This window comes from Lepidochelys olivacea (assembly GCF_965140295.1).
Source record: "Lepidochelys olivacea isolate rLepOli2 genome assembly, chromosome: 1".
NCBI lineage: Eukaryota > Metazoa > Chordata > Testudines > Cheloniidae > Lepidochelys > Lepidochelys olivacea.
Window position 1 is genome coordinate 229,571,625 of NC_140411.1, and position 15,160 is coordinate 229,586,784.

At 41.9% G+C, this 15,160-nt stretch overlaps 1 protein-coding gene across 4 annotated transcripts in view; it reads left to right on the top strand.

Annotated features, from left to right (window-relative positions):
• The window catches only part of SHISAL1 (shisa like 1), a 313,432-nt gene that overhangs the window by 16,434 nt on the left and 281,838 nt on the right, over positions 1–15,160 (top strand). The gene's annotated exons all lie outside the window — the stretch shown is intronic.

Genomic DNA, 15,160 nt, shown 5'->3' on the forward strand with positions numbered 1-15,160 from the left:
TCATGTTTATTGTATTGAGCAGGAACATAACTTCCTAATCTCCATTAATGTGCAAAAAAGCAAAGAGGAAATATTTATCTCAAACACTCTCACTTAAACCATAGCAGAGCATTGAGTTTTAAGCTTTTGCAGTTTTTTAATGGACTGCTTTTTGCAAAGGGCAAAATTAAATTCTGCATGAACTATAGATTAACATGGCTATTCTAATAGGAAAGGTTTGATTTTGTTGGACTGAAAAAAGGCACAATTCTCTAATGCTCTGGAGCTTGCTTATCCTGTGATACGTGAACATTTCCAAATATTAATTACTGTCTAAAAGGATTCTTTACCTAATCTTTAAAAAGGATTTTTTTTTTTAAGGCAAGAGGATTAATTTTGATCCACATTTCCCTGTAAAAGAGGAGATCATTTTATTAAAGCATTTTGGGATTCCAGGATTATTTCTGTTCTTGTAATGTGAATGCTGAATGTTCCCTCCCCCCACCCCCACCCCACTGAACCTTCTGTTGATTGATGGCAAAGGACCCCTTGAAGTGCAGGTGGATTCTTCCATCTCTGATATAAGCTATTTTGTTTGTGAATTTAATCCATGAACAATTGTTATGCTAACAGGCTACATTAGAAGGACCATTCAATATACAGAATTTATAAGACTCTTGTAAGTAAAGTTGAGGTGCATTCTGATTTGTAGGTATACGTTCTTGGACTATAGGCATATAGTCATATCTAAATGGGCAGTACAATTGTCGCTTGTCCTCCTTGCTGAGACTATAAGGAACACAACCGGATATGGAAATGAAGGACTAACTTGCCCCCTCTGATAGTTGTATTGTGGTAGTGCCTAGCTGTCTCAGCCAGCATTGAGCTCTGTTTGTGCTAGGTGCTGTCCCTGCCCCCCAAAGCTTACAATCTATATTGGCAAGATAGACAAGTGGCAGGAGAAAGGAAGTACGGATGGGGAGCAGAGGCGTGGCAAGATTGTGACTTGCCCATGATGACTCGGGGCATCTGTGGTAGAGCAGGATATTGAATCAGATTCAGCTCTATTGACTTGAATCCAGAATTTGGGTAGTACTTTAATTACAGGTTCATCCTTCCTCTTGCAAGGGCTTCAGTTTCCGTGTCTGCCAATCTAGTACTTTTCCCCGTCTGTATATAATTTACTAAAGCAATTAAGAAAAACAATTCAAGCATGTTTTTTTAGTTAAAATGGTCTCTGTGCAAAAGCAAATGCAAATTGCTGTCTCCCTTGCTCTCTTCTGTGGCCAGTAGGTAATGCCCTTGCCAGTTCTTGGGAGTGGCTTGCCATCACTTCCTCTGGAAATGTCAGAAAGGGAAGGCCAGCCCTGCCAACCAGCAAGGAATTGCTTCTTCTTTCCACTCTTTGTCTTCTGGCTTGTGTTCGGGGTTGTGTCTCTAACACTAACCAATATTGGCCCTTGTCAGGTGACAAGTGCATGTTGCCTTTAGAGCTTTGACCCAGATTATGTGACTGGGACCAAGACACAAAGTTTCATGTCCATGGGAACCTGCTAGTTGATGGGCTATGTTATCTAGCATGATAGGTCAGGTCCATGTTTTACTACCAGAAACTTACAGAATGTCATGTTGAGGTTCAGTAGGCATTTTCCCCTTTCCAAACCATGGGATGGGAGTAGCTTGGTGTATCTAGCTGCGTAATTTATTTACAATACTAAGCTCTGCACTGGGCATTGTTATAGCTTTATTAGGTATGTGATTTTTGTCACGGGTATTGGGCAAGACTCCCTTGTGGTGGTTATTGGACGTTTTAGCTTAAAAAAATAAATAGGCATAGAGTAGAGAGCGTTTCCCCCCCTATTTTACATCTAATTATTCCCCAGCTATCATGAGAAATGTCTGCTTTCCAGTTATCTCTAATATGGAGATAGGCCTCACAGTCAAGCACTTTGAGGTCCATCCAGTGTGAGGTCTGATAACAGCATTTTTATTTATTTCTATGAACTGCACTGTATCTATTTGACATAGCTCTACCTTCCTAAGTCTTTATGGAGTGTCTTGAATTGTCCCTAGCAATTACAGCAGTAAGGGTTTTGCCGTTTTAATGAAACATAAAGCTAAAGGGTAGTATTTTAAAATTGGAAATACTGATTCAATACTATGGTGACATTTTTAGATTCTGTCATTATCCGTGTATTTGGTATTCATTTATAATTGCCCTAAAAACACAATGGTAGCAGCATTTAATAGGATAGCTGATAAATTCAGTAACTTTAGCAAGGAGCCCATGAGCCCTTGAAACAAAGTCTTAACAATGTGAAATACGCTATGCAATGGCTATGCAATGTGCAGCCTTCCTCATTTGTCAGGTGCAGCCTTCCTCATTTGTCAGATAATTCTAAATACCATGCTGCCTCTTGTCTTACTTGCTATCATTGAAAGTCTGCCTGTGCCCCAATCCTGCACACATTTAACTTCAGTAGGATTACTTTTGTGCTTAAAGTTAAGCACTTGCTGTAGTGCTTTGCTGGATCAGAGCCTTAGATATACATTTATTAAGTCTTTTTAGCACACTCTGGATTTTGGATGGTCTACAGGTATAGCTCATAAAGGAAAGGTTGGATATTTTTTTAAAATGTCAATTTAGTATGTGTGTGTTTGACACCACTGGAAGGTGAAGCCCTCTTCATAACCACAGCCTGTATTGTACTCATGTTGTGGCTAAGCAGAGTGTGACAGGTTCCCCACAGGGTGCCACCTGAAACTGGGGTACCACTGAGCCCCCTGACCCATCAGCCTGCGCTCCCTCTAACACTGTACTGCTGTGACAAGCTACAAAGCTTTCCAGCCTGCATACATACAGGTAGGGACACACCCAGCTGCAGTTACAAGCAAGCTCTCTGACCAGTCCCTGCATGGGAAGTTGCTCCCAGCTCCTCAGGCATGCACCCCTTCTGAAGTATAAACCCCAAATAAATAGGCATAGAGCAGAGATAGCTGGGGGAATAATTAGATGTAAAATTATCATGAGAAATGTCTGCTTTCCAGTTATCCCTAATATGAAGACTAGAGAACTGTACAGCGTAAGCTCATAAAATTTGCCCCCTTCCTCAATGTGGAGAGGAATATGCAACAGTCTTTTGCCCCTGAGTTATGATTCCCATACACTGGTTTAGATACAGCAAAAACAAGTTTATTAACTACAAAATATAGATTTTAAGTGATTATTAGTGATAGCAAACAGTTCAAAGCAAATTATCTAGCAAATAAACAAAAAAACCCTCAAACTAAACTTAATATACTAAATAGATAGGGTGATGATCTGCTGTTTGTATCCAAAGAGATAATACAAGCAGGCTGCAGATTCTTGAAGGGCAAGCTGCACTTTCTTTACAACTTGGAACCCCCAGGTGTTCATTCACAGGCTAAAAATCCCTTTAGTCTGGGTCCAGCACTTCCTTCAGTTCAGTCTTTGTTCCTCAGGTGTTTCCAGGAGGAGTCTTGTATTGGGAACAAAGAACCCCAGATGATCATAGAATATCAGGGTTGGAAGGGACCCCAGAAGGTCATCTAGTCCAACTCCCTGCTCGAGCAGGACCAATTCCCAGTTAAATCATCCCAGCCAGGGCTTTGTCAAGCCTGACCTTAAAAACCTCTAAGGAAGGAGATTCTACCACCTCCCTAGGTAACGCATTCCAATGTTTCACCACCCTCTTAGTGAAAAAGTTTTTCCTAATATCCAATCTAAACCTCCCCCACTGCAACTTGAGACCATTACTCCCTTTTCTACCACTGAGAACAGTCTAGATCCATCCTCTTTGGAACCCCTTTCAGGTAGTTGAAAGCAGCTATCAAATCCCCCCTCATTCTTCTCTTCTGCAGGCTAAACAATCCCAGCTCCCTCAGCCTCTCCTCATAACTCATGTGTTCCAGTCCCCTAATCATTTTTGTTGCCCTTCGCTGGACTCTCTCCAATTTATCCACATCCTTCTTGAAGTGTGGGGCCCAAAACTGGACACAGTACTCCAGATGAGGCCTCACCAATGTCGAATAGAAGGGAACGATCACGTCCCTCGATCTGCTCGCTATGCCCCTACTTATACATCCCAAAATGCCATTGGCCTTCTTGGCAACAAGGGCACGCTGCTGACTCATATCCAGCTTCTCGTCCACTGTCACCCCTAGGTCCTTTTCCGCAGAACTGCTGCCTAGCCATTCGGTCCCTAGTCTGTAGCTGTGCATTGGGTTCTTCCGTCCTAAGTGCAGGACCCTGCACTTATCCTTATTGAACCTCATCAGATTTCTTTTGGCCCAATCCTCCAATTTGTCTAGGTCCTTCTGTATCCTATCCCTCCCCTCCAGTGTATCTACCACTCCTCCCAGTTTAGTATCATCCGCAAATTTGCTGAGAGTGCAATCCACACCATCCTCCAGATCATTTATGAAGATATTGAACAAAACCGGCCCCAGGACCGACCCTTGGGGCACTCCACTTGATACCGGCTGCCAACTAGACATGGAGCCATTGATCACTACCCGTTGAGCCCGACAATCTAGCTAGCTTTCTACCCACCTTATAGTGCATTCATCCAGCCCATACTTCCTTAACTTGCTGACAAGAATACTGTGGGAGACCGTGTCAAAAGCTTTGCTAAAGTCAAGAAACAATACATCCACTGCTTTCCCTTCATCCACAGAACCAGTAATCTCATCATAAAAGGCGATTAGATTAGTCAGGCATGACCTTCCCTTGGTGAATCCATGCTGGCTGTTCCTGATCACTTTCCTCTCATGCAAGTGCTTCAGGATTGATTCTTTGAGGACCTGCTCCATGATTTTTCCAGGGACTGAGGTGAGGCTGACTGGCCTGTAGTTCCCAGGATCCTCCTTCTTCCCTTTTTTAAAGGGATGTTGTCACTCCCTGCCTTACATAGCTTTTGCATTTGGTGGGAACCCTTTGTTCCAAAAGCTGGGTTCCCAGAGAGGTCTGTAGAAAAACACTGACATCCCAAAATGGAGTCTAGAGACATGTGGTCTCATCACATGTTGTTGTAGTCTTATAGCAGCCATCACTCACAGGCTATTTGGAGCATTCACAGGAAGGCTCACCAGGTGAGAGATAAGCTTCTCCTAAGGCCTATTGTTTTTCCCTAATGGCCCTTCCCCACTCACTGTCTAGAATGAAAACATCTTGTCTAGTGGGCATTACCCAGGAGTAACTACATTTGAAATACAGATACACAATATTAATAACTTCAGATACAAAAATGATACATGCATATAAATAGGATAATCATATTCAGCAAATCATAACCTTTCCAATGACCTCTCACATGAGTTGCATAAAATACATGGTGATTATGTCACAGTGATATTATATGATTGTGAAGAATAGGGGGTGCAGTGTCACAAAACCACTAGAAGGTGAAGCCCTCTTCGTAGCCATAGCCTGTGTTGTACTCATGTTGTGGCTAAGCACAGTTCCCACTCTTCCCCCTAGTAGCATGCCTCAACACTGACCAACTGGTGACATCCCAGAGCGAGGGTGTGAGGAGTTGGCTGATGTGATTGGAGAGCCATTGACCATTATCTTTGAAAATTTGTGGTGATCAGCAGAGGTCCCATATGATTGGAAAAAGGCAAATATAGTGCCCATATTTTAAAAAGGGGAGAGAGAGAACCAGGGGAGCTACAGACCAGTCAGCCTCACTTCAGTCCCCGGCAAAATCATGGAGCAGGTCCTCAAGGAATCCATTTTGAAGCACTTGGAGGAGAGGAAGGTGATCAAGAACCGTCAACATAGATTCACCAGGGGCAAGTCATGCCTGACCAACCTGATTGCCTTCTATGATGAGATAACTGGCTCTGTGGATATGGGGAAAGTGGTGGATGTGATATATCTTGACTTTAGCAAAGCTTTTGGTACGATCTCCCACAGTATTCTTGTCAGCAAATTAAAGAAGTATGGATTGGATTAGTGGACTATAAGGTGGATATAAAGCTGGCTAGATTGTCGGGTTGAACAGATAGTGATCAACAGCTTGATGTCTAGTTGGCAGCTGGTATCAAGCAGCGTGCCCCAGTGGTCGGTCCTGGGGCTGGTTTTGTTCAACATCTTTATTAATTATCTGGATGATGGGATGAATTGCACCCTCAGCAAGTTCGCTAAACTGGGGGGAGAGGTAAATAATCTGGAGGGTAAGGATAGGGTCTAGAGTGACCTAGATAAATTGGAGGATTGGGCCAAAAGAAATCTGATGAGGTTCAACAAAGACAAGTGCAGAGTCCTGCACTTAGGAAGGAAGAATCCCATGCACTTCTACAGGCTGGGGACCGACTGGCTAAGCATCAGTTCTGCAGAAAAGGACCTAGGGATTACAGTGGATGAGAAGCGGGATATGAGTCAGCAGTGTGCCCTTGTTGCCAAGAAGGCCAACGGCATATTGGGCTGTATTAGTAGGAGCATTGCCAGCAGATCGAGGGAAATGATTATTCCCCTCTGTTCGGCACTGGTGAGGTCACACCTGGAATATTGTGTCCAGTTTTGCCCTCCCCCACTACAGAAGGGATGTGGACAAATTGGAGAGAGTCCAGCGGAGGGCAGCAAAAATGATGAGGGGCTGGGGCACATGACTTACGAGGAGAGGCTGAGGGAACTGGGGTTATTTAGTCTGCAGAAGAGAAGGGTGAAGGGGGGATTTGATAGCAGCCTTCCACTACCTGAAGGGGGATTCCAAAGAGGATGGAGCTAGGCTATTCTCAGCGGTGGCAGATGACAGAACGAGGAGTAATGGTCTCAAGTTGCAGTGGGGGAGGTCTAGGTTGGATATTAGGAAACACTGTTTCACTAGGAGGGTGGTGAAGCACTGGAATGGGTTACCTAGGGATGGAGAGTCCACTACCTCCTTAGAGGTTTTTAAGGCCTGGTTTGACAAAGCCTTGGCTGGGATGATTTAGTTGGTGTGGTCCTGCTTTGAGCAGGGGGTTGGACTAGATGACCTCCTGAGATTTCTTCCAACCCTGATATTCTATGTGGCTAGCTCACAGGGACAAGAGATGCAGTAAACAGAGGTCAGCTGCCAAAAGGCCACTTTGGGGCTGCAGCTCTTTGTCTCTGCCATAATTGAAGGGTCAGCTGTCAGAAAAGCATGCTGGGAAAAGTCAGGCGACTGAGGAATTGTGGTAGTGGTTGTCAGCAGCTATAAAGAAAGGTGTTTTAAAAGAGAGTTTGTGTCCTTTTTTTTGTGGGCAAGGGATCTAGATGTAAGACATAATCAGGTTCTCAAGGTCGGAGCACAGTGTTTGAATAGCTCTTCTTTTGTTACTGTTCTGTTTCCAGAGTATATTAAAAACTGAGGGGCAATTCTGACAACTGCTGCTTCCTGTGCTTCGTCTATCTTCACTATGTCACAGAAGATATTTTAATCTAAATCTGAGTTCTCTGTGATTGCCCAAGTGCTTGACAGTGTTTCTTTATAAACTCTGTTTGTGTGTGTGACAGAGAGGGAGGGAGAGACGATGCAACAGGGTGCAGTCTCAGCTCACAACGTGTAGGCCACTGACCTCTTAATGCCATTTCTCCATACACATGGATCAACAAAATTACTTGATTCCGAGTGGCCTTGACATTTGTTGTTCCCTTAATCTGTCTCCATGAGAGAGTGTGTGTACGCTGTTTGTGTACATACGTGTCCCCTGTAGCGCACAACACACACTTTTATAGCTGCTTCTGCAGCAGCATGCTCCCCATTTAAAGGTGCAGAACAGAGAAAACAGGACAAAAGATACTATTGACATACATCTCATCCAGTAATTCAGAGTTCTCCTCTTTCAAAACATATCTCTGATAACTTTAATCACACACAGTTTTACATTTAAAAAAAAAAATCCAAAATAACACATGAGGAGTAAATAGGGAGCTAAGACAGGACTACCTGAAGGAAAGGGTAACACATACCTGCCTTCCCTGGTAAATTATTCCATGTAACAAAAGAGTGGGTGTCACAGCTTGTCAACCTGGTGCCTTAGTCCACACAAGCAGGGGAGTAAGCTCTACTGCGTACTCCTGTGTCCTGCACTAACTGGCCAGCATTCACTAAAAGTGCACTGGTGCATGACAACATAGTATTGCGTGAAACAGGATTATATGAATGAGCACTGGGGAACTTTGAGTGCACCAGGGTCCACACGTGCCAGTTAGTATGCGATATGCTTGTGCACATTAGAATTTATCTCATGCAGGCTAAGACACCTGGTAGACAAGCCCTAGGATTCACCTAGAATTTCTTCTGAAGATAGATAGGATTTTAAAAGGTGTGATGAAACAATAGGAATAAGGATACTAGGTTAAACCAAAACTGTAAGACATGTTGGACTAGATCAGTCTCCTGTCCTTAACATTTCATAAGTACTTAAAGTAACTTCTTATGCAACAAATACAAGAGTCAGACTATCCCCAAGAAGAAACAAAGTAACCTTGAGCTTTGAAAAAACTTGGTATCCAGCAGGATGAGTCCTGAATGTTATCACTGCAGTTTTAAGTGACTTTATTGGTCATACAGTACTTTCCAGAAGTTGAAATAGGAGAGCTTAAGAAATAGGAACTGCTGTACTTTCTAGTATGTATTTGCTCTTGCATATCACCTTTCTTCTTCTAAGGCTCTCAATGTGCTTGATAGTCCTTAATCAAAAATAAATTTTGCCAGTGTCTGTAGAAGGCACCACCAAGTTCTAGATAATTAAATATGTATAATGCAGACCGCATTTAAAATTAGAACATCAAAACCCAGGATGTCTATTCTGAATAAAGGAGTCTAAAATCATGATAAAAAGCACAAGGAGACAGCCCCTTTTATAAGGCTGATCTGTTCTGTTCCAGTTTAAATGGGTACAGTGGGACTCCCCGGAAGTAGGTGGTATTCAAAGTTACCAAGACCAATTTTGTGCAGTAAGGTACAAGTCAGTGTGAGTAAAGGAATCAGTATCTGACCCTCAGGCTGACAACACCCCCAGCCCTACCTCTCCAGGTGGCTGAAGTTAGGTTCCAAAATTCATACTTGGACAACTAAGTAGATATAGACCAATGCCTTTGAAGCACCTGTGGCTCCTGTTGATTTTGATGGGACTTGGGGTTGCTCAGTGCCTTGAAAGAGAGACCTGCCTTTCAAGTGTCTAAATATAGATTTTTGGAGTCTAACTTCGTGAGGTTTGGAAAGTTTGGCGTGTGAATTTAGAATGAGCAAGAAACTTGGCCAGGAGTATTTTGAAAACAATGAATTTTCTTGGGGTTTGAAGGAGCCCACCACAAAAGGGAATTTTAATAGTTAAAGCAAGAAGAGTAGATCTTTAAGTGTGCCCTGCAGGGAGGTGTCAGGATATAGGCTGTAACCTCTGCTCTGTTTTTCTGAGTGTTTACATAGCTTTAATTAAGAAGAGGAACATTGATGCCTCTAAGAGCTCCCTGTAAAGAAGTACACTCAGGAAGCCATTTGAAGCACACAGCAACTTTACTAGCTCTTCCACCTGTAAAAGCAGCTGGAGGTGAGGTGGAACTAGTCATCTGCCCCCCCTAGAGGTCACTGCTACATAAGAGGAAGATGAGGAAGCATGACCTGCGTGAGATCTGCTTGCGAACTGCAGGGGCCACCAGTAGGAAACAAATATCAAGAGGGAAAGGGGAGTCAGGCAGTATGTGGAAGGGAGGAAGAGATGTCAGAGAAATACTTGCAGGGGATGTGATAAATGAAGGTGGGGGGGGGGAGCTCCCTTTTATGGACACCCAGCCAGCCAGTTCGCTATAAAACCCCTGTTAGTAGCTGTTCGCTACTTGCTTTACTTGTAAAGGGTTAAAAAGTCCATAGGTAAAAAGAAGTGAATGGGCACCTGACCAAAAGAGCCAATGGGAAGGCTAGAACTTTCTAAAATTGGGAAAAAACTTCCCCTTTGTTTGTCTGCCTGTTGTTCTCCGGAGAGATGGGACAGAGCAGAGACAGGTCTGGAACTATGCTGTAAAAAGCTTTGGGCCAGGTATGGAAAATCATCAGATCATACCTAGAAACTACTCATTTGAAACCCCAGATATGTAAGTAGATTAGGAAATGTCTAGGAAGAGACTATTAGGTTTATCTCTTTATGGCTTGTGGACTCCTTTGTGCTAACCCCAGGTGCTTTTGTTTTGCTTGTAACCTTTAAGCTGGACCTCAAGAAGCTATTTTGATGCTTAATCCTTTTAATTGTTTTTTTTTAAACCTAGAAAAAAGCCTAAGTTCCAGATGTATTTTTTCCTTTTTTGTTTTTTAATAAAATTTATCTTTTTAAAGAATGGAATTGGATTTTTGTGTTCCTAAGAGTTTTGTGCACATGTTGTTTAATTAGCTGGTGGCAACAGCTCATTTCCTTTGTCTTCTTTCCCAGCTCTTCCCGGGGTGGGGGAGGTGAAAGGGCTTGAGGGTACCCCACAGGAAGGAATTCCCAAGTGCATCTTCCTGGGTTCCAAAAGGGGTTTCTTGACCTTGGGTGGTGGCAGCATCTACCTATCCAAAGTCAGAAAAAAAGCTGTAACCTTGGGAGTTTAATACAAGCCTGGAGTCACCAGTATTAATTTTTAGAATCCTTGCAGGCCCCTACCTTCTGCACTTGAAGTGCCAGAGTGGGGAATCAGCCTTGGCAGGGAAGGAGACTGAATGGCAGAGTAGCATGTGCAGGGAACTCCTGAGGAAATGAACAAGAGAGACATGTGAGGGGGATTAAATACAAATCAAAAGGAGACCATGTGATCAACCTACTGTAAATTATAGTCACAGATCTCCCAATGACTTGTGGTGGGTGTGTGTGTGTGTGATGGGTTGGATCACAGAAACCACCCGGAGGTTGCCACCTGATGTGCCAAGACTACTTCTGCTCCTGCTTTCCTGCCTTGTCAGTTTAGGACTTCAGTGCCCTTCCTGGTTTGAGCCAGACCCGCTAGCCTGCTGCAAACCCAGACCCAGGTCTGAACCACGTCCCCTAACAGCTGTAGGCTTAACTGAAAGCAGCTTACAGAAGTGTTCCTGTCTCCCACACTCAGATGCCCAACTCCCAATGGGGTCCAAACCCTAAATAAATCTGTTTTACCCTGTATAAAGCTTTTACAGGATAAACTCCTAAATTGTTCGCCCTCTATAACACTGACAGAGATATGCACAGCTGTTTGCTCCCCCCTTCCCCCAGGTATTAATACATACTCTGAGTTAATTAATAAGTAAAAAGTGATTTTATTAAATACAGGAAGTAGGATTTAATTTCTGGTGTATGATTAAAGTTCCATTTGTGCAACAAATATCTCTTGGTAGAAGAAAAATTTTGGACAACCACTTTTAAAATCTCTATGTAGTGGCTGATATTAAATAATGGTCATACAGGAGGATGAATTGGACATTTCTGAGCAAATCAAAATTGTGCATCAAATAAATGAGGTGTAATACAGTCTACACCAGTTTTGGGGCTTGATAAAATGAGTTTAAATTCCCCCTGTATTGATGACGTGTGTATACATGTCATCTGATCTAAGTCTTCCCAATGTCTCCTGAGTCCATCGTATGCTGTGAAATACCCTTTTATAATGATTGAGCTTTAGCTTTCTTTCCTGTTAGTTTTATTATGGTGTTGGCTAATACAGCCCCTCCCGCAAAAAGACCTTTTTTGCTCCAGTATGGTTCCACTGCACTGCGCAGTATGAAAGAGGGGGTCTGGATGAGGTGAGTCATGCATGTTGTACGTGCTCCCTGAGTGGTGTAGAACCCCTGAATAAACCCCTTATTTTTATATGCACATATGCACATATTATATGCATATAAAAGGCAGGCCAGGGATACTCTGGGCTGGAGAAGAGATCAATGTTGGGGCTGGAGGATTTGCTATTTATGAGGCATGTCCTGTTCCCACTCCTCAGAAGGGAGGCTGCCTGAGGACATGCATTTGGTCAAAGTGGTTTCTGTGAAATAGTACTGCATATGATTTGGAACCTGGGATTTTCAACTTCACACAGATTTCCCTGTGGTGACGTAGGCTGAAGATCTGGACTAGTCCCTTAATTCATAGCGTCTTCCCAGTCTTTAGGGTTAAATTGTACTTCCAGTTCATTTTCATCATCCATTTTAAGTTTGTTTTATCTGGATAAACCCAGCCAACTAGTAATAAATAAGTCTTATCTGTTGCATGTGCCATTCCTGAAATAGAAACAAGCGAGTTCCAACATGTAGGCACTAAGATGAGCTATCAGCAAGCTGCTGATAAAATAGCACTTGGTGTGGTGATAATCCAACTATATCTTTTTACTATTGAAAGGAGGATCAAATGTTCATCTACACATAAATACAATCAATTTAATGTCAAAACTCTAACTTCCCAAAAGAATGAATATCCATAGATTTATAGCTTTTCATTCCCCAAAACCCAGGAATAACTATATGAGCACCAATGTGATGATACCTAAATGTTTCCCAAATTCTAAATTGCCGTGTATTTCAATTCTGGGTTCCTTGCCTCTTGGATATGATCAGTAGGCTTGAGACTTGCTGAGTATTTCTCCCTTTTTTGCATTGCTTGCTGTTAAACCATATCAGAATTAAGGGGCTCACAGCATACATGCACCTTCTACTGGAATTGCACTGAAGTCCATGGGAGTAGCACGTAAAGGGCCTGAGCCAGTGCTCTTTGAAGTCTGTTGAGATTCCTTCTACTAAATCCAAATGGCATCGGATCAGGTCTATTCAGCAATCCTATGATCCGGCATCTGAAGTTCTTGACTCCCAGTTTTGTGCTCTTAGCATTAAAGAATGCTATTGTATAGCTAACGATATCTACTGCCATAATCCAATAAGGTAGCTACTTCACACTGTTAATGCCGTGTTCTATATACTTTGCTTGACTTGTTCTATTCCCTACTTCCATTCTGTAAAATGGTGCTATGGGAAATGCTAGTATGGCTTAGTTGTCCTTAAAATAGTACCTTTTGAACCTAAACATTTGTAACTGACTGACTGCAGCACATATTATTTAGAGTTGTGGGGATTTTCCAAGCTGTAAGAGTCAGCAGTTTGACAACAATCATAGCCTTTGAAAACAAGCACTTTCCTCCTCATGTTAGCTAGTTCAGATCTTTACTAGCTCTAGAATGGCCAATTTAATATTTGGCTAGCTCTCTGCCTAAGTATAGTACCCTTTAAAGTAAAACCATATCAACTTCTAATTGGAAGCTCTCAGAGTTAAAGGGACCTGCCCTGGTCAACAGTGTTCCCACTCTCCTAAACTCAAAGGTACCCACCTCTGGCACTGGGCCCAGATGGACCTTCACAGATAGCCAATGTCCTATTTACTCAACTCTGAATATGGACTCTACAGGTAAAATCTTAGCCCCACTGGAGTTAATAGGAATTTTGCCATTGACTTTAATGTGGTCAGGATTTTACCCTGGATATCTTTTTCTTTTTCGTTCTGTTGGTGTTAGATGCTATTTCATTTTCACCTATCGTCTTTCCTACCATTGCAACGTTTCAGCTACCAAACCCCTCTCTCCTTGAATCAGACTGGTTCTTGCTCACCTCTCCTCTTTTCACCCATTCTCCAGTTTTATTTCCTCAGTCCCTTCTTCCCCTCCCTCCACATCAGCCCCAATGAGTGCCCCCACCAGCAAAACACTAAAACTATTTTATGGTATAAATAAAATAAAAATATAAACCTATAAAGAGAGAGACAGACTAGCAAGACGTGCCATCTGTGATCTATCCTTCCCACTACCCCTGTAAATTCTTCAGAGTGGGGACAAATTCTTGTTATATGTTTATAGCATACTTTGCAGTAATTACCCTATCAATGTCTGCTTGAGTCTACTTAATCCTCTCCTCTACTTAATCCTGCACAATACTGTACAAAAACCCTAAACCATATTTTCTCAGCAGCTTTGAGATTATTGATTATAAAGGAGCCATATATCCTTTTTGGCGAGGGGTGGGAGGGAGAAGGGAGGAATCAAAATGAAGTTTCAGACAAAAATCTTACTAGTAGAAACCTGAACGTAGAGGCATTTTGTATATAACTACACTACTTGAAGTATGAACCCTTAATGTATGTTACTCTCTTGGTGTGCATAGGTGATCTTTATCTTTTGTCATGAAATGTTCAATGTATACAATACTACCAAAAACAGTGAAATGATATGCTTCAACTGTTGTATTTTCAGTATATGGGCACAATCCTATTATCATCCAGAATAAATTAAATTTTTCATTTTGTAATATGCATGCTATATCTGAAGGCAGACAAGCTAGAAACATGTTTAAGCATCACGAACACATTTGGAATTTGCTTATATGCATGTGTTGATTGTTGTTTCATATTAGGGGTCCAATTTTTCCTGCAAGTGAAAGTGTGGTACTTCTATTAATATTTAATGAGAGGCACATGTGCATCCAAAGTCAGAACTGGACCTTTCTGATTTAGTGGGGTATTGAGTAAGGCAAATAAGATTTGTACACACCTTTTCAGGTGCCTTTGCTGGTAATCTAATAAAATAAAATCAGGACCAAAAGTTACTTATATGTAATATATTGCAACTTGAATTGCACAAGTAGTCTTGTTGACTTCAATCAGATTGTTCAAATGAGTGAAGTTACTTGGATTCAGAAGGTTTGCAAGATTAGGTCCTTGGACAATATTTTTTAGTATTCCTCTCAAGTTCCAGCATGTAAACTAGACCTGGTCAAATATTCTCTAAGCATTTTATAGAACCAGCAGTGGCATTTTTGTCCCTTAAATTATTTGACAGGGTTTTTTCCCCCACCCTTGACAACACTTTTTTCAGTATTCACTGAGTAATACATTTGACACTTTTTTTTTTTACTTTTTGAGTTTTGGATGAACTATTCATAACTTTTTTTTTTTTTACCTTATTCCCCCAACTCTAATATAAACCCTACAAAACAAAGGAAATGCAAAAATAAAGATCAAAGTTTATATTAGTCAAGGTGTGCTGAGTTTGGGTCATGGAATTTCAATACATCTATAGTCTCTCATACTCTTCCCCTTCCCCTGCCCACCCCCACAAAAAATCCCCAACAGCCCTTGGGTTTAGGGAATTTAAACAAGAAACTATATCAGTTATTGTTAAGTATGCATTATTTATGGTTACCTTTATTACAAACTT